This window comes from Dermacentor andersoni, chromosome 11 (assembly GCF_023375885.2).
Source record: "Dermacentor andersoni chromosome 11, qqDerAnde1_hic_scaffold, whole genome shotgun sequence".
Taxonomy (NCBI): Eukaryota; Metazoa; Arthropoda; class Arachnida; order Ixodida; family Ixodidae; genus Dermacentor; species Dermacentor andersoni.
The window spans coordinates 125,674,181-125,694,533 of record NC_092824.1 but is presented as its reverse complement, the minus strand read 5'-3'; the positions used below and the strand labels follow the sequence as shown (position 1 = coordinate 125,694,533).

The window sequence follows — 20,353 nt, the reverse complement described above, 5'->3', positions numbered from 1 at the left end:
GAAACAAGCGCGCGCGCGCGAGAACAACGGCTTTTCAGGAACGGCGTTGCGACGTCGTCGAGCAGCGCCGCGTGGCGCCGCCACATGGCCGCTCCGTGACATCGGCGGCAGCCAAAGGGTTCCACGTGGGCGAGAAAGAACTCCACTGCGAGCCAAAGGGGGACGCGTACACACTGAGAGAAAAGAACACGCGCTTCCCACAGGTCACTGAAACGCGATTACGAGGTGGACGATCATCTACGGGCATCCATATTGGCTTTTCCTAACTCATGTAATCATCTGCGAGTTATTATGACCGTATGTTCTATTGCTGCATGTCTACTGCTGCTACATCACAGCTGCATGTCGCTCTGGAACGCAGCTATGGAACTCGCTACGCACTCCATGGCCACAGCCCTCGCTGTACAATCGCGCGCATATACACGCTAGTATACAACCAGCTCCACCGCAAAACTACGGCTGCTCGTCTCGCCGCTCCTCCCCCGCCGCCGAATGTCCCGGTAACGCACTAAAACGTTTGCGTACACTGGATCGACCCACCCACGCCTCAGATGCCTCCGTGATGGGCCCGCGTTACAAAGCCGACGGCGCAGTTCTCATTGCGCTGTCGCATTGAAAGGGCAAGCAACGAGCTTGCGATGGGCACAACTTTGGTTTCTTTTAGGATTTATTTCGGCCATATCGTACAATAAGCCACCGAGGAGAGGCTAAAGGGGGCAGATAAATCATGCCTCCATTTTCTCCGGATTACAAGTCGTGGCACCGGTGGCGAACATGCAAAGCACATAATTCTCAAAAGACACTGCTCGCTAGAATTAGTGCCACATAAGAAGACAACAAAATGTACACCAACACTAATGACAAAGAACTGCACTAAGTATTTAGCAGTAAACGAGAAACAGAAGACGCCGCGGCGAGAACAAAAACATCATTAGTAAATCAGTAAAAACAGAGCAAACCAATTTACGCCAATTTATATGTTTCTGTAATTATTCAAGGTTATAGAGAATGAAAAAAGCATCTTTACTCTTTTCTTAAACATCGATACACTAGTAGTTTCTAAAGCTATTTCCACAATCGATTGGTACGTATCACACAGGGTTGCGATTTGGTGATGTAAACATTGTTTTCCATAATTGGTTCTAGATCTAGTCGGTGACAATGCGACAACACGTAAACCATATCTATATCCCTCGACAGATAAGCATTACTAAAAGTATCGAAATCCTGCTTGATTTTGTAGAAAATGTAAACTGCCAAACTCAAGTTATAGGAATGAAAAAGATTGCGAACACGACAAGTCTCGAAAACATTTGCTTCGACCTCCTGGGCCTGCACACAACGCTCGTAGGGCTCTTTTATAAAGTGAAAACATTTTAATAAATGAATAAGATTTATTGCACGTACCTCATACTGCGTTACAGTATACAAGATGGGAATGAACGAGATCAAAATATAATTGTTTCTTAACTTGCTGTGGAAGACGATGCCTGATACGATAGATTACACAAATAGATCTGGCCATTTTCATTCTAATATAATTGACATGATCTGTCCACCCTAGGTCGCTGCGGAAGCATACACCCAGAAACCAACAACTATGCACTTGTTCAATACGTGAGTTATTGAATTCTAATTTGATATGATGACTTAATGGTTTGTTTTCTTTTTGGATGAAAAACCATAAACTTCTTTTTTTTTTCACGTTCAAATGAGGCTGGTTGAGTAGACAGTCAAATGAACAGCTGGTTCCGCCAGGCATTGCACAGCTGTTACAGTACTTTAAGATTAGAACCAGAAACAAAAATACATTTGCATCATCAGCATACAGCACGATGTTAGTAGTTAATGGAATGTCGACAATGTCATTAATACATACAGTAAAAAAAAAAGAGGTCCCAGAATTAAACCCTGCGGAACACCAAAATTAGATTTTACAGCATGCACCTGAGTATACTGGGGTCGTCCAGTGATATAACTCCTCACAAGTGCATTCGCAACTCCGCGAATGCCGTGAATGTCTAATTTTGTTAGTAGTATTAAATGCTTCACAGAGTCGAAGGCCTTACAAAAATCTAGAAAAATTCCCACAGAAAACAGTCTATTTTCAAAATTGTTAATTATGGTATTTTTGATATCTACCAATGCTGTTTGAGTCGATTTGCCGGACTGAAAACCATACTGTTGTTTACAAATTAAAATTTTAACTTGTATCAAATTGTTTAGTAGATTAAAAAAGTACGCGATCAGTTACTTTTGAGAAAACTGGCAGTACTGAAATTGGACGATAATAGGGAAGACACCAATTTCATCCTTTCCATGTGAGCACGTGTTCTTGAAGGCATTAATGATCCTAACCACTTTATCTGTTGATGTAGGTGACAAAAATATAAAATCGGCACAACAGGAGGGTAAGTATGAGTCTATAGTCCTGGGTAAATCAGTGTAAATAGATGCATGGTACGCTCCTGCTGCTATAAAGTGATCAATAGGTTTATTAGCAAATAGGACCCCAGAATAGGTTACTCTATTGATCCTTAATTCCGAGGGGAAGTCTTTTTCCTAGCTCGCTATCATTGAGTTGATACTTTGCCAAAATAGTTTAGGACTGTGCAAGATAGACGAAAAAATATAGAATAAAGACTTTGCCTTCTTTAAATCTGAGCTTAATTTTTCCGGAACTTCTTTAGCTCAATTAACTCATCCGGACTTCTTGTTTCCAAAAAGCGAGGAAACATTTTATTTTTTTGATCAATTCCTTTCAAAAGTGCTCCTATCATCCATTCTTTTCTAGCCTTCCTATGCTTTGTTATAGTTTGTGTCGGAAATGCAGTGTTCATAGCATTCTAATACTTTATTTTAATAAATATGTCTTACGCACAACTAGCGATGAGTTTAGAAGGGCCTTGCAAGACATGAAACGAGGAAGAGCGGCAGGAGAAGATGGAATAACAATCGATTTAATCAAAGATGGAGGATACGTAATGCTTGGAAAACTGGCAGCTCTTTATACGAGCTATCGACTGCAAGGGCCCCAGACAACTGGAAAAACGCAAACATTACACTAATCCACAAAAAGGGAGACGTTAAAGAATTGAAAAATTATAGGCCGATTAGCTTACTCCCAGTATTAAATAAAATATTTACCAAAATAATCTGCAATAGAATAAGGGCAACACTGGACTTTAGTCAACCAAGGGAACAGGCTGGCTTCAGGAAGGGATACTCGACAATGGATCACATCCACGTCATTAATCAGGTTCTCGAAAAATCCGCAGAGTATAATAAGCCTCTCCGGAATCAAGGAGTACAGAACGCTTACGTAAATACCTTGGAAAATATCTACAGAGGTTCTACAGCTACCTTAATACAACACAAGAAAAGCAGGAAGATACCTATAAAGAAAGGGGTCAGACAGGGAGACGCAATCTCTCCAATGCTATTCACTGCGTGCTTGGAAGAAGTATTCCAGCTATTGCACTGGGAAGGCTTAGAATCTAAGTAAAGATCAACGGCGAGTATCTCAGCAAGCTTCGGTTTGCCGATGACATTGTTCTATTCAGCAACAATGCAGACGAGTTACAACAAATGATTGAGGACCTTAACAGAGAGAGTGTAAGAGTGGGGTTGAAGATTAATATGAAGAAGACAAAGATAATGATAAATAGCCGGGCAAAGGAACACGATTTCAGGATCGCCTGTCGGCCTTTACAGTTTGTGAAGGAATACATTTACCTAGGTCAATTAATCACAGAGAACCCTCATCATGAGAAGGAAATTCACAGAAGAATAAAAATAGGTTGGATTGCACACGGCAGACAATGCCAGCTCCTGACTGGAAGCTTACCATTATCAGTGAAAAGGAAGGTGTACAATCAGTGCATTTTATCGAGGCTTACATATGGGGCAGGGACTTGGAGATTGACAAAGAAGCTTGAGAACAAGTTAAGGACCGCGCAAAGATTGCTAGGCATAACGTTAGGAGACAGAATGAGAGAAGTTTGGATCAGAGAGCAAACGGGTATAGACGATATTCTAATTCACATCAGGAGCAAAAAAAATGCAGCTTGGCAGGTCATAACCTGCCAAGCTCCATAACCTGCCTTAGATAACCGTTGGACGATTAGGGTTACAGAATGGGTGCCAAGAGAAGGGAAACGCAATCGAGGACGACAGAAGGTCGAGTGATGAAATTAGGAAATTCGCGGGCGCTAGTTGGAATCGGGTATAGTTGGAGATCGCGGGGAGAGGCTTTCGTCCTGCAGTGGACATGAAACAGGCCCATGATGATGAAGACGCACTAAACTAGTTGAAAGTTATTACCGCCCGTGTTGTTTATGTGTTCTCTTCCGCCGTCCCCGTCTTTAGTTGCGGTCAATATGATATGCAGTAAACACCAACTAGGCCAAACTAATGTTCTTCTGCACAAAGATGAGTTTGCTTCATTGTATACGTCCGCCCAATTGATAGTAGACATCAAATTACAAAAGCGGGCGGCACTGTTCTTATCATAAACTCTCCGCGGGCGTGTGAGAGCATTCATCCTCGCTTTCTTCGGAAAGGTCGAAAAGAAGGGCAAATAATCAGATTCCAGATGAAAATACACCTGACGTATTGCAATCCGGAGAGTAATTAGTAAAACACAGATCTACTAATGTGTTGTGATTAGTAGTGTTGTACTATGCGCGTGGGCAAATCAATAACATTGTCGTAACGATTTGACAGCATTGTTTCATCTTCAAGCAAGTCTTTGCATCTTCAAGCAAGTGAACAATAAAATCACCTAACAGAATGATGCGTAATGTATTAAGGTTTGCATGCATCGAAAAGGAATCAATGGACGATGTGAAAGCGTGGAATGTTGTGTGTTCGGTTGCCCGAAAATTGAAGGACTTCGGTGCGCCCTCCTTTAAGAGGGCGATCAGGAAGTGGGGGAAAAGAAGCTTCCATGAATAAACAAAAAATTCGGCAACAGCGCCGACCGCCCACCACGGAGCCCAACGGGGAGACGCGGCAGAGCTTGCATACAAGTCTGCACGACGCCAGTCGTATATACGCCGTCACTACAACCAGATATGGTGTACCCAAGGTTGGATAGCCACACAGGGTCAACCCTTGCCGCCAAGGAGGAAGGAAGTAAATGGAAGAGAGAAGGAAAGGCCAGAAGGTAGGAGAGAGAGACGAAGGTTTTAGGAGAGAGGAAAAGGCGACTGCCGGTTTCCTCTAGGTGGATCAGGTGCCGTCTATGTGAAGCAGAGGGGGTGTGTTGTCTGTGCCGGGGGGCCTTAGAGGTCCGAACACCCGGCGTCGGCTTCAGGGTCCCCCTTTCCCCGGCTAAGCCGCGCACGCGGGAGGGTCCAACCCTCATGTGTTCAGGTACGTGGTGTCGCAAGGCACCAATCGCCTGCTGACGCCCCTGCGGGGGTGGGAACACACATATCTGCAATATATCAAAGGGGAATATAGCTAAGAACATATTTAAAATCAATTTTAAAGTACGAGCGCCCAGCCAACCGCAATACGCAGCACTTCGCGACATCCAGGAAGGATTGCAAACAACCGAGAAAACGGCGCGTCACGAGTTTGCGCTGCCGTCGGGCCTCGCGAGCAAGTTTCTCGCCGCTCCGATCGCCCAGCTGCTCTTCCTGTCTGTTTTCCGCCGCTGACGGCAGCACAGAAATCAGCTAAAATTTGTTTCCGACACGAAATAACTCAGAGTAAAGTGAGCTCGAAAGCGTGCATGTTATAAAAGGTTACGCGAAATAGTAAATCGTTGGCGTGATTTTGACTCGCAAGCGGTCAGCGCAGCCGCCGCTGCAATCGTCTCAGCGAAGCGGCTCGCCTGGCTAACGAAAATAGGTGCTTTATTACGAGGGGCGGACGGATCGCAAGGGTCGTTGGCTTCGGATCCGACGGCCAGCTGGCTTGCTTGTTCGCTACCATCGGTGTCGATAAGCGGCAGAAGTGGTCCGAGTTCGTGGGCGCCGCTGGACGCTTATAGAATGGACCCCGTTGAAGAGCAGGCAGATTTGCTCATTTCGAGCGTGCCTGGTATAAACAAAACCCGCCGGGCTTAGAGCAGCCCAATGATCTTCCACCAAGACTACGTAACCCCAAACCTGATTGCTGTGGCGACTTTTAGCCCGCCTTGTGACCTGCTGCGGAATATGCTTCATTCCCAAAGCGCCCTCGACGACGTATTACTTGTAGCGGTGCATGCGCACATTGATAGCTGTCGCTGGGCGCACTTTCCGAGTCGTTGCTTTGTTGTGGGTCCAATCAAAAGTGGCTGGCCACGTCTAATACGGTGTACTCCCGCCTGCAGGAAACAGTCGCCGCTGGAGGACAAAAACGAGGACGACGGTCACGGCGACGACGTCGCAAAGCACGCGCAGGCGTAGCAGACGAACACGAAGCTCGCGCGCCGGCGAGCGCGATCACGTGGCCGGCATTCCTTCTTTGGCCATCTCGTTGCTCTCTGAAAGCAAAACTTGGTCTGGTCGCAACAAACAAGATTCCAAATAATTACCTGTCGTGCTCTGAAGCAAATGATGTTTCGTGTCGTGATTAACGGGTCATTATCCACTTATTGCAGCAGAAAAAAACAAAATGGAGAATTTTTGAGTCAGTGCTGCTTTGAGAGCTGCGCTCTAACACGCCACTTGTTTTCCTACTATATGGCTGAGAGACGCAACGACCTGTCGATGTTGTTAAGCGGCGTCGGCTGCCAGGGCGAAAGTTCCGCCTTCCTTTCCAAGCGAGAACCGAACAGCTTGTGCCACGTGTGGCTTCGAGGAACTGCGACGTTCGAGAACGCAGTGCACGCGGTCACCTCTGACAGTGACTGACTGGAGCACCTTCCGCGGAGGTCGGCCAGGGTCGCAGAGCACAGCGAGGCCTTGCAGTGGCGTCGGCGAGGAGGGAAATGATGATGGACGATGCGCCGCCGCTCCCCAACATCTGCGGACAGCGGTCACTAATGGGCGACCACATTTGGGCCTATCGCGGCGGACTTGGAAAATTTCCCGCCGAGGGCCATCGATAACCGAGGCGGCGACACCTCGTGCAACGCGCTCACACGCAAACACGCGGCTGACGAGGTTCGGCGGGAGCTGCAAGCGCTGAGACTGCACCACATGGCGTCGCGTATCTCGCTACGAAATAAGGGCCGCTCATTGAGGACGACGGCCTCCGCAGAGGTGAAATATCAGTCGTCAACCGCAAACATCACATTACATGCAAACCTTTTTTTTTCGTTTTGATGGTGGGCAGATGCGCAGTGTCTTGACGTGAAGGGCCACCCTGAATGTCTCGCAGGCGACCGCAACGGTGGTCATTGTGCGCCTAATTACGGGAGCGACGTCCTGGGAGCGAGGCCGAAAGGAGGCCGCGCCGCTCTCCCCGTTCACGAGTGGTGCCGGTAGTCGGCGCGGCCACTAACGACGCGCGAAGAAGAGCCAGGCGGGCGCAGCGCGGGCGTGCCTCGCGTGTCGCCAACAAAGGGTTCTCGGAACACGGCGGGTCGCCAGCTATCGCACGTGCGCGGCTTGTGAAGTGAAGCGAGAGCGAATGCGTTCAATGCGAGGCGCCTTTTCACCGGTAGGTCTCGCTGAAACATTCTCTTGGGCTACGTCGGTTCACCTCAAACGGAGGCTTCTATATCACACGTGCGCAAAAGTGGCGTACTTGTAACAGAATTCTCGGGTACACTTGTGGCAGTGAACTCAGTTCACGCATCATCACAGCGGAGCCGCTGAACTGGTGGCGGTTCCCAGGCTGCGGTCACTGTAGCCAAGACCGGTGCATTCCTCCGCAAAACGCCAAACTGCAGCGCTGCGATAACCTCGCACCTGTTTCATTCACCTGTAGTATGGGGAGCAACCATTGGATCCAATATAATATAATCCAGTTAAAAACAAAGAACAAAATATTACACAGTGCCGCAAATGCGCAGCGGAGAAAACCCTCCTGTCAACAGCTATTGTACGAAATTAAAAAAAATTAAATTATGGAGTTTTACGTGCCAAAACCACTTTCTGATTATGAGGCACGCCGTAGTGGAGGACTCCGAAAATTTCGACCACCTGGGGTTCTTTAACGTGTACCTAAATCCAAGTACAGGGGTGTTTTCGCATTTCGTCCCCATCGAAATGCGGCTGCCGTGGCCGGGATTCCATCCCGCGACCTCGTGCTCAGCAGCCCAACACCATAGCCACTGAGCAACCACGGCGGGTTATTGTACGAAATTACTGGTGCGAAAGACCTGTAATGTTCACATATCAATACGAGATTACTGTAACAGTTGCAAATCCGGAAACGTACTACCCGTACTACCGAAACTGTCTGTGCATGGGACCACCGCCTTTCCAGGGCAGCCGCTCTACCATCTGAGCTAACCAGGCGGCTAGCAAATGGCTGGGCGAATTCGTCAACAACTCGCAGCAAAGGCAAGGGTTGGGCGTAATAGTTCTGCGGAAACCCGCAAGGTGGAGAGAGGTAATTAATAAAGAGAAAATCAGACATCCACTCGTTCGTAGCAATTGCTACAAAGGAAACCCATACGGGTTCCTGGAAAGAAAAGCCTCGCAGTTGAAGCAAAATTCGTCCTGCTCCGGGACGAATTTCTTCGGTTTTCTTTGTATATAAGTTTTCGAATCTATATAGCTTATAAATTTGGAACAAATCGTGAGCACATATTTATGGCCATAGTGAGTACAGTAGTGAAAAAAATGCTTATTTAAGTTAGAACTTAATTACAGTACAATGAAATAATTCGTAATTGGTTACCTAAACTATCCACGCTGAAACTTTACGCCAGCATGCCAAAACGCAACTGCGGGCGTTGCATTAAATTTACCGCGTCCCAATCAGCACTTAGAGGCGTAGTAACTCTGCGTAACATATATAATACACTGGGCATTGCAGGCATAGGCCTATTTACCGGGCTGGCAGGGGAGGGCAAAGTGTGCCACCCCCCCACTGTCAGAAGTGGTGGGGCAAAGTGTGCCGTTTGCTTCACCCCGTCACCCCCCATCCCGAACTCACGCAATTTCGAAAGCGGGCACTTTGCGCTACGCGCTGGAAAATCTAACAAAACAGCATCTGAAGCCAAATTTTCTTTGCTAATGCATTAGCCACGTCAGTAATGCTTTCCTTCTTTACGCATTCTCTGTTGGGGCAGAGAGGATTGCGTCTCGCCGCGAAGAGCCGTAGCAGACCACGAATGGGGTGCGTATAATACACGCTGGCGCTGCATGAAGGCTGTGGGCAGTTCCAGCCAGAATAAATGTCACGTAGCGCTTTTTCCACCCTGCCCAGTTTTTTGGGACCGCTTAACCATATTGGAAAGCATAAAGGTTAGCTAGCTATATTCAACTTAAGGGCGCGGAATTGTAAATTATCATAATCAGCCGCGCCCCACGATGTCGTGCCTAATGGCATGAAATCTTTGGATTATCCGATACCGGAACTGTTCAATATATATATATATATATATATTGAGGCTATCGAATTTCATTGTGTAATCACCACTTGTCCTAGATATGTTGGTGAAAACGATCTTCAGGAATGTCGACAGTTGGGCGAGTTGGTGACCAATAATTTTGGCAGCAGTTGTCCTGTGTGGTCTTTCTGCATTTTTGTTTTGTTTTTGTTCTGTGCTCCATGCGTTAAGAACAAAACGATACTGTCGAATGTGGATAGCCATCACAACACTGCCTCGAATTTTTTCAATCGGCGTCTGTCACTTCTGACAACTGTTAATCTTAGTTTTAGGCTGTTTCAACATAAGAGTGACACTAGCACACGCTCCCTGGCAGAAGACAAAAAAAGATAGAGATTTCATATTTTCGAGGAATGGGGGTAACCTTTTGGGTGATACACATCGAAAGTTTGAACTTTGTAGGTCACTTGCGTGCTTTGAGGATTACTAAATACCTGCTTTCTTCCAACTTTTCTGCGTTATAGGAGGCCTTTCCCTTATGAAAATGAACCATGAGTTTCTGTAGAGGACGTTATGTGTTCCTAAGGTGACATCAGACATTCATAAGAAATGCATCGTCTAATGTTTTTTGGCATCACAAGTACATCAGAGACTCAAATGAGAATGCACCTTAGGATTTCTGATGAGAGGAGTATACAGCTTTTTTGTGTTATTGCTAATGTCAAAGTACATCATATATGAATGTGTACGATGCCAAGTCGTGAAAAATTCTTTGTAATGCGATAGCGTTAAATGGCTCATGAGCCGGAAAATCCGGCATTGTCGGCGTGAGCACTCGATGTACAAAGAGGTTACAAACTCTCAACCTTTCATGGGAGTCGAACCCACTACCTTTGGCGGTAATTAAGGCTACGAACCCATGACCTTTGGTGTTGAATAAGACACCGTTAATTAAGACAGTTATTGAAGATATAGTTAATTAATGCACTCGAACGCACGTACGACCCTTAGTGGAAGTCGAAGCCTGTTAATCAATATGTTAATTAATGTACAGCTGATTATTATGTCGTTAATTAAGACACTCGTGCCCACGACCTTTGGTGTTAATGAAGGCGCTGTTAATTAAGGCGTAGTTAAGATAGTTATTTGAGGCACTCCAACCCACGACGTTTGTTAATGATGATGATGCTAATTAAGGCACGGTTAATTACGACCTAGGAATTAAGTCACTCGAACACATTACCTTGTGTGGGAATCGAACCAACGACCATTGTTGTTAATGAAGGCGATATTAATTGAGGTATTGTTCATTAAGATATAGTCAATTAAGACACTCGAACCCACGATCTTCGGTGTTAATGAAGGCGATGTTAATTAGGGCACAGTTAAGATACAGTTATTTGAGGCACTCGAACCCACGACCTTTATTAATGAAGATGGTGCTAATTAATGCACTGTTAATTGATATCTAGCAATTAAGTCACTCACGCCCAGTACCTTGGGTGGGTGAATGAAGAAATGAAGAAAACGATATAGCACAGCGTGAGCGCCGAGTACTCTGGAAATGCTTCCGATATATCAGGGCTAGGCACAAAACAACGACGTCATTTTCTTTCCTTTTTAAAGATCACTGTAAGTTCGTGTTACCCCGTTATCACATTTGGTAAACAGTGCAAACCTATAGCGTATGCCTTGTTCTTAGCAGTTTGATTTCTCGGATGTGTTACTAGTCTTTAAGTGGCAAACCGACAATTGTGCAGATTGACATGATCATGACATGGAAAACTGCGCGTAAAAAATTATGGGGTTTTACGTGCGAAAACCACTTTCTGATTATGAGGCACGCCGCAGTGGATCGAGGACTCCAGAAATTTTGACCACCTGGGGTTCTTTAACGTGCACCTAAATCTAAGTACACGGGTGTTGTCGCATTTCGCCCCCATTGAAATGCTGCCGCCGAAGCTGGGATTCGATCCCGCGACCTCGTGCTCAGCAGCCCAACGCCACCATAGCCACTGAGCAACCACGACGGGGGAAAAAAAAAACTGCGCGTAAGCGGCAGCGTCTATTTGCTGGAACGCACTGTAGTACTTGGTTGCAAGCACATCGTACGCCAGCGCACACATCTGGCATATACCACATAGGACAAATGCACGCTGCCGAGACATGTGGGTTTTTCGAGGAATCTTCGTGGGTAGCACGATCAACACAGAAGGCACGATCGACAGGAGTGCAACCCGCGCACATTAAACACACTAATACGAAAGCAAGATACAGACGACAGGGTTTTAAGCTGCGCCACACGAGCAGATTTGATGCTTTCCGACTGACACTGTTGCAACGGGCACTAAAACATCGCACACTGCACATGTGTCTCTCGGAGATCGCGTCAACGATGTCTGAGGCTATATAGTTGATGTTAACGACAGCAGGAAGTTATTTCAATTGAAGTGACGGTGCAGGCAGCACGGGGAGCAGCGAAATGCGTAATTCACGGGTTTTATGAGAGGTAACCGAAGTGAAAATCGTTCGAATAACGTCACCGCAACGGTTTTCTATAGGGTTAACATTTTCAGATCTCGAAGGCCATGCTTTTGCTGGCTACAGATAGCAGAAGCGATTCAAATTGAAAATGCGTTATACGATTTCTTTCTATGCCAAGCTATAGCTTACAATATAGACTTATCTGTAGTTCTGTTTGTCTTGCAACAGCTATGCGCAATTAGGCAGCCGCACAAATCCTCAGATGACGCTAGCCGAGACATTGGCTGGCCCCAACCGACCTGTTGGTGGCGCCACCCACCGTCCCGTTTCCAATCCAATCCAATCCAATCAGCCTGTCGCTCTGTTTACGAGTCGGTCGAGTGTGCGAGCTGCAACGATGTGCTTGTTTGATCGTGTGTTTTTGTGTTTGCTGTAACGAAATGTGACTTAGTTCGCGTGTGCATAAGTGGCACCGACAGCTTGTGTCTCGCTGCAAACTCGCCGTGTGCGTGGCGCGCCAGCCAAATATGGACCAACGATGTTCATGCCGTGGAGTGCGTTCCCTTTGTCTCTAGTTGTCGTGGAAAGTTGGGTGGACGTCGCGAAGAATTAATGCGTGTTGTTAGCGTGCCACTGCTCGTCCACTATGCACCGGCATGTCTGCTGGAACTAACATCGAAGCACCGGCAACTTGGAGGGCGCTTTCCGACCGCGTCGTGCCATTCAAAAGGTGAGTAACCGTGCTTGCTGACTACACACGTGTTGTGCGTGCTTCTCGTGTGGGCATAGGGTGCCTTGCGAACGTAGGAAAGAGTACTCCCACGACAACAGTGAAACCTATGCCGATGCTTGCTGGGTGTCAGAGTTTAGTTGCGCGAATTTATTGCCATAATGCAGAATTGAAAATCTTGATAAGCGTTTTCTTCTGATGAGAAAGATTACGTTCGGAAATAATCGTATTCATCATGCGCGCTTGTGCGTGAGCTCCCGCTTTTCTGCTGAAGTCGCATGATAACGACTCATCTACCTCTTGAGCGATTCTTACTGCTACGACGTTTCCTCGCTTATAAATGATTCGACGTTGTAGATAATCTCTGCTTACAAGGTTTTCGATTTACGAGCAGTATTAGGGGGAAAAAAATCTAAGCAATCACAGCGTGCTACTGGTACAGGTTTGTTTTGAAGGGGTGTTGCCATAACTTTGACGTAAGTAAACATTACAAGGGATAGTTACTTAAAGTCACGAAAGAAACTATAGAATCGTTATGTAAACAAACATTCATGTAATGCGCTGCTGCTGCTGCGTGTGAAATTTTGTCTTGTTGAAGGGGTCCCTGTTATCGTGACATTCATCAGTGACTTCGACTTTGTGCTCTGTTGCCACCCTGCACCAGTGCAGGCATTGTTTTCGTGACTGTTTTTACATGCTCCTTGCATGTGTTCACGATGTGATAGTGTTATTGTGCCACAGCTCTAAGTTAACACAGAATTCTCTTTGTAGTGGTGAAGCCGTGACCCACAAGTGTCCACATAACCCGTGGCAATGGCTGCAGCAGCACGGCGTGTAATCTGGATGGACATGTCAGGTATGCTTTAAGTGTACGTGTTCACAAAAGTAGCATCTCGGTATCATTAGTGGATAAGTGTATCGACATATTACTTAATGCATCTTGCTAAATAGGCTAAATATTTGTGCAACTTTATTCCACTTGCTGCTTATTTGTGTTTGTAGACATTATGCACACGTTATCTTGTTCTGTTAAAACTACACCTCGCATGTCCTGACGTTTAGTATTTTTCTCGCATAAATTGCTTGGCTGCAAGTCCATTTTATTTTTGCCTATTACAGAGTATGTTTCTTTTTTATTTTGGTTTTATTTGTTTGGAACTGTTTCTTATGCTGTAGCATATATTTCCCTGTTTTCCTTTCTGCTTATGATACACACATGTGCAGTTTTTGTCCATGTAAGAATTCGAAGTGTAGTGTGCCATATATCTCAAAGGTCTAAGCACGCAGTGTGCATACCATTGTTTAACATTGATGTTTACAATTATGTCTGTCTTGTTCTCAGAATAACTGTCTCTGGCAAATACACATTTGATGAACTCGAATTTCTTGAAATGAAATACAGAGAAAAGACGGGGTATCCGGGAGATGGCAATTCAAGGCGATGAGCAAAACGTGAACAAGGTGAATGCAGGAGCCAACGTTTCGACAAGTGGACTTGAAGAAGACAAGTCCACTTGTCGAAACGTTGGCTCCTGCATTCACCTTGTTCACGTTTTGCTCATCGCCTTGAAATGAAATAGGAAGGCCAGTATTCATTGTGCTGCAGTTACTTAAGTAGTGAGGTGTTTTCTGGTAAGCTTTCTATTTTTTTCTCACTTTCTTCGTATTCTTTTCTTTGCAAGCTGCCCCTATTCATGCTGGTAGGCATTGTAGCAGTTGTGAGTGTGTCTACTGCATCAATGTCACAGCTAGTTTGCACACACTCCAGGATGCCAACAGATACCCGTCACTGTTTTTGTGCATTTCTGAGAACCAGCTGTGTCCACTCGGCGAAACTTGTAGTGTCCATTTGAATTTGCCAATCAGTTCATGTAACTTTTCAGGACAAAATTTACGCAGCGAGGGAAGGGAGACTATGCAACATGACCTTGGCTACAACTGACTGTTTAAGTTGGAAGGACTAGCAAAAATAGCACTGGATGTGCACTTGTGTTGTGCACCAGTTAATTTGAGAGGGATGGCAGAAGTTATAATACAAAGGCATAAAATCATGATAAATGGTGTTTGCATAAAAAGAAGTAAGTAAATAGGCACAGACTAATTTCTATCCCTTGTAATCTACAAAGGATGCCTTTCTTCATGCATTGATAATGGGGGCTGGCTCACACTTATTGTTATTTATGTGGTGTGCCTGACTGATTTTTCTTGCCAATTTTCAGCCATGGGTGAAAACAGATAAACAATCCTAATCCGGCCTGAAGCCCCATTGCGGATATGTGTGGCCAAGTAGGACGAGCATACTGGTCTTTTGAGTGAAATATGTTGATCTCATAGGTACATATTTAGGCACCAGCCAGTCTGCGCTATGCACATTTGACCACCTGTGAAAGGAATACAGTACAGTGCCTCTGACATGCACTGGACAAATTTGGTGCTACCTTTAACCAAGCAAGCCTCGCTTGCCTCCTTGCCTTTCTCGATTCAATTTTCAATTCAATCAGTTCATGCAACTTTTCAGGACAAAATTTGCACAGCGAGGGAAGGGAGACCATACAACATGACTGTTGTGCATATGCTGCCTAATTTATTTTTGCTGGAAATATATGTGCATTGCAGTCCACAAGTGAATTGACAAAGGCACCCAGGCATTGGAGGCTTGCTTAGTTAAAGGTACCCAAAATTTGTCTCATATCTTTCAGGGTTAATGTAGGCTATTCTTTTGATCACATGCATATTTGGTCCAATATACATCGGGCACGCTGACTAGCCAGTGCCTCAGCATGCACCTAGGAGAGCACCATAATTCACTCAAAGGACCAGTGTGCTCGTCCCATTTGACCATGCATTGACATGACAAGTGGTGCACTGGATTTAGATTGTTCATCTGTTTCGTTCGCCTATGGCAGCCGATTGATACAACAAAATCAGTGAGGAATACCACATCCAAAAATGGGACGTGTGTCAGTCAACGCTCATTATGATTGCATGACAAAAAGGAATACTCTCTAATGACGTGGGATAGCAACCACCATGCTTATTTATTAAATTATTTTTATGCAAGCTTGTTTATCATGCTTCTACGCATTTGTTTTTCAACTTGTGCCCTCCCTCTGAAAGCAGTGCTCGGGTGTAAATGATAAAAAAACCCAGACATGGTGTGGTGTATTTCTTGAATGGGATATATGCCATCATTCAGGAGGCCAACACATGCATGACATAGTAGGCTTGGAATGTGTGAGAACTGTGACCGTAGCTGATGCAAATATTCTATAACGACTGGCACTTGGATGTCTCTGGGATGCATTGGCTTGCCCGTACACAAACACTCCTACGCTCATTTCCATGCCAAGTAATTAGTGAGATTTTGTCATTCATGCTAGCAATCCACAGACACTGCTGTCCTTTGTCAAGTGGAAACCGATATAGCCGAAGTTGTTCACGACATGTACACATGCCACAGCTTAACCATGTTGCACATTTGTACAGCCAAGAGCAATTTCTGCTTACTGTAGTTACTGCTGCACCCAAAGGCCACGCAGTGGTTCCTCAACTTTGTGGGAACCGACACCACATAAATTTTTCGCAGAACTAGCTATAACATCTCCAGATCGTTCTGCAGCAAGTGATACAGCGTGTATTTCTGTGGTTGATTGCCAAGTTTTGTTAATTTTCTGTCCTTTCTACCATGCAGGGTACACGTGCACTTACTTCAAGATGACGACACTCCACCTCAAGAACAGCCTCTCCTCAATGATAAGTAGCGAGATTAAATGAAAGGAAGATATCACATCCGTAACCAGACTGATACTGTGTTTTCCTTTCATTTAACCTCCTTCTGCATTTAAGCAAGCATTGATATGCCCAATAAATGTTTTTGTTAAATTTCTTTCGTTGAGTAATGTCTTACATGCAGCATATGTAGGGCCCATGTACATGTCAAAAGTGCTGCATCTTCGCTAGACATACATACATGCATACAGGCTGCATATATATAGCACCAAAGACAGTCACGCACAGGTAACACCTTTAAATAAGGTCGGACTGCCATTGGGACACATGAGAAAATGTTACCACACGTGGTGGCCAATTTTGTTAAAGCAGTAATATGAGCAACAGCAGTCTAATGTATAAGCTCATTAGAGATTCGTTAGGAAGACGTGAGAAAGTCACAAGAAAACTGCTTTGGAGCGCACATTAGGAAGACATTTCATGCTCACAAGAAAAACACTCGTCAAGAATTCTACAGAAAGACGGTGGCCAATATGTTTTAGAATGACATTAGGAATACATCAGAAAATTCCAAAGAAACTCATCAGAAAGTCTAACGGCTGTGATGTCAAAACTCGCTAGACTTTCATGTGAAACTCATCTCATATTTTCATAAGGGTTTGTTGCTTTTCCTGGTTTCCTCTAGAAACTGTGATTCACAGTGTTTATTTCGTTTAAGTAAAAATACTGTGTAACGAGCGATAAATGCTTAATTTGTGGGGGCGTCTTGCAGCCTTGTACAAAGTTACTTATTCAAGCGTCCCAAGGTGATATGCTGTCGTTACTCCAAATGTTTCCCAGAATCCAAAAACAACGGCCCAATGTACGAACTTGAAATTCCGTGAAAATTGGAATAGCTTTTAGTGCAATGCGTTCCGAAACCTTCACGCGTTTGTTTTAAATGTGACGTTGTAAATTATTACTGAACCTTCGTTCTTTTTTTCTCTAACCTTTGTTCGTCATACGAGGCTTGCAGTTTGTTTCTCCGGTGTCTCCGGCGAACCAAGCAAGGCGCCTTGTTCACATTCGGCGAAATTTAGAGGCACATGCAATGTGCGGGCAACTTTCCAAAAAAAAAGGTGCGTCACACGCACAGATCACGAGCGCAAGTCACTAGCACGCTTACACAACGAGCGACGCAAACCACTTCTCCAACCAAGGTCAAGTATTTGCCAAGGAACAGGCATATCGCTGCACAAAGTGCGTGTCAATCAAGTACAGTTTTTGTAAAATATATTAAACAAATTATAAAGCTATAAAGCAAACGTTCGGAAGTGTCGTGCTGCCGTTGTCAGCTACGTTTCCCAAAGTCCCAAGAGTACTCTGCACTTCACAAACTTTATATTTAGAAGGAATGCGCGCAGCTTAAGTGGAATGTGCCGCGAAGTTCTAACGTTTCTGGCTTACAAGAACAGTTACGAATAGTTATTGAAGCCTCGTTTCCTGGTTCTCTCTATTCTTTATTTTTTTTTTTATGTGTGATAGGCATATCTGGTTCGCCTGCTGTCCTCACTTATCGAAACGAGTCAGCTTCTTTATGTCTGGTGACAATGAGGACGACGTAATGGTTTAAGTTCAAGGTGGGTGGGTAATTGATGCTGTGGTACTAAATTACCAACGCAAGTGCTCTATAGAACTTACGTTGCTCTATAGCGTTATGCGTGTGCCTAACGTACGGGACAGAATTTAACCCGTTGCACTGGCAGAATTACAAATGCTACCGAGACCAAATTTAGCACAAATGGGCGGAACGCTATGAAAATCTCGGCGCGAAGGTAAATCAGTTGGATCAAACACAGGTGCTGTAAAAAAAAAGAAAGATAGCCTTTATCAAGTTTTAGGACGTGTTATATGGCCGCTATCAGCTATGCTTCCCACTGTCCCGACATAGCTGTAACTTACATGTTTACATTTCGTGGAAATGGGAGGGTGCTCATGGTAAGCGCCATGTCTGACAATTTCTTTTTGCGTTCCTGGCTCAGTTAGAAGCCCTGCAAATGATCACTGTACCTTCATTTTTTCCCCCTGCTTTCAAGCGTCATAAAATGTTCGTAGTTGGTTTCTGCGAGGTTCTCGGTGAACTAATCAAGCTACCTTGGTGATGAAAGCAGCATTCCGGGCAAGTTGGTAATCCATTACTCAAATCATATTGCGCAACAAAGAAACGATACGGACGTAAGAGAAGACGTTGCGCCTGGTGTGTCGTCTTCTCTTACGTCCGTGTCGCTCTATGTTGCGCAATATCATTTGAGTACCTTGGTTACATTTGGCGAAAGTAAGTGCGCGTTATGGGTAATGTGTAGGCTAAGTTCAAAGTGAGGGCACAAATTACGACATTTGCAGTAAATTAAGAATGCATGTGATCTAGAGCTTTATCAATGTGTTTTACGAACAACGCAGAATTGATCTCGTTGCTCGGGAGATCTGGGAACTCAACCTAGGTACATTCCAGCAAAAATATGGGAGGGGGGGGGAGGGGAGAGCTATGCTATCAGCAATAATTAATGCTTTGGCGAAGTAAAATATGTGTTGATAAATTCCTGGGCTTTAAAAATTCCTAATAAGTGCTCGAAAGCGTTACATGTGGGCAACGTTTCAAACGGAACCGAGCAATCTTCTAAGCTGTAATACAGGAAACTAAAGCTCTTATCGCAACAGTTCGAAAGAAACAGCTTCCCTGGAAATGTGCTCGTAAATCTGCAGGGTCGCAAACATCTGCTGACGTTTTCTTTTTTTCTTCTTTTCTTATGAGTATTGTAAGTCATTTACGTTGACTACTATGATGTTTAAATCCTCGACAAACCACTTGCCTTAACTAGCGATAAATTCGTACTGCAGACTTATGCGCGAATATTATTAGTTGTTCGATTATTGAAATTGTAGCAAATGTCTACATTTAAAAGCGCGGTACTGCTGCTAACATGCGCGGTCAGGGACTTCTGTCAGGCACTAATTGCCCTTTGTCACTGCATCATCTAGAGATTTTACATAATTTCAGGCAATTTATTGAAGTAATTTTTGATCCACCGTGGATTACCTTGTGCGACTGATAATTGCGTGTATGACTGGTAATTACAAAATTAACTGACGGACCACATTTACGGGCTCTTTTTCTTATTAAAATAATAACCTTCAATATATCATACCATGAGTTGGTTAGAGCATCGCACGCGTAATGCGAACACGTGGGATCGTTCCCCACATGCGGCAAGTTGTTTTTTCATTTACTTTCATTGCCATTGATTTATTATTGCTTTAATTCAATTAGTACACGTTAGTACACGTAATCTACGCTATGTTTTTCTTGATGTCTTTGTTAGCTTCTCATGATATGATTAATAAATATCGGGCCCCTCGGTTAACCCCCTTTCTTCTCGTATATATATATATATATATATAAACGAGAAAAAAGGGGGTTTTTTAATTGTGGGGTTTTACGTGCCAAAACCACTTTCTGATTATGAGGCACGCCGTAGTGGGAGACTCCGGAAATTTCGACCACCTAGGGTTAGGGTTCTTTAACGTGCACCTAAATCTAAGTACACGGGTGTTTTCGCATTTCGCCCCCATCGAAATGCGGCCGCCGTGGCCGGGATTCGATCCCGCGACCTCGTGCTCAGCAGCCCAACACCACAGCCACTGAGCAACCACGGCGCGAAGAAAGGGGGTTAAACGAGAAGAAAGGGTGTGTGCGTGTGTGTTACCTATCAGCGCGAGACAACACGTTCATTTCCAAGCTCAGAGGCTAAACTGTGCAACTGAGATGATTCGGGCGATAGAGACCACGTCGGCCATCGGAGCGCTTCTGCTCGGACTGCCGGCGAACACGAATAGCAGCGATCGAAAACGGCGCGAAACAGCGCGCTGCGTTTCCGCGGGAGCTGCAGATCGGCCCGGGGAGGGGGTCGCTGCAGGCCATTCGGCTGAAC

At 45.0% G+C, this 20,353-nt stretch overlaps 1 protein-coding gene and 1 long non-coding RNA gene across 3 annotated transcripts in view; one reads left to right on the top strand and one right to left on the bottom strand.

Annotated features, from left to right (window-relative positions):
• LOC126539585 (latrophilin Cirl-like) overlaps nucleotides 1–20,353 on the bottom strand; it is a 398,662-nt gene that overhangs the window by 312,194 nt on the left and 66,115 nt on the right. The gene's annotated exons all lie outside the window — the stretch shown is intronic.
• On the top strand, nucleotides 12,276–16,542 carry LOC126539591 (uncharacterized). Its single transcript, XR_007601356.3, has 3 exons — nucleotides 12,276–12,656; nucleotides 13,428–13,512; nucleotides 16,348–16,542. It is a non-coding gene; the product is annotated as an uncharacterized lncRNA (long non-coding RNA).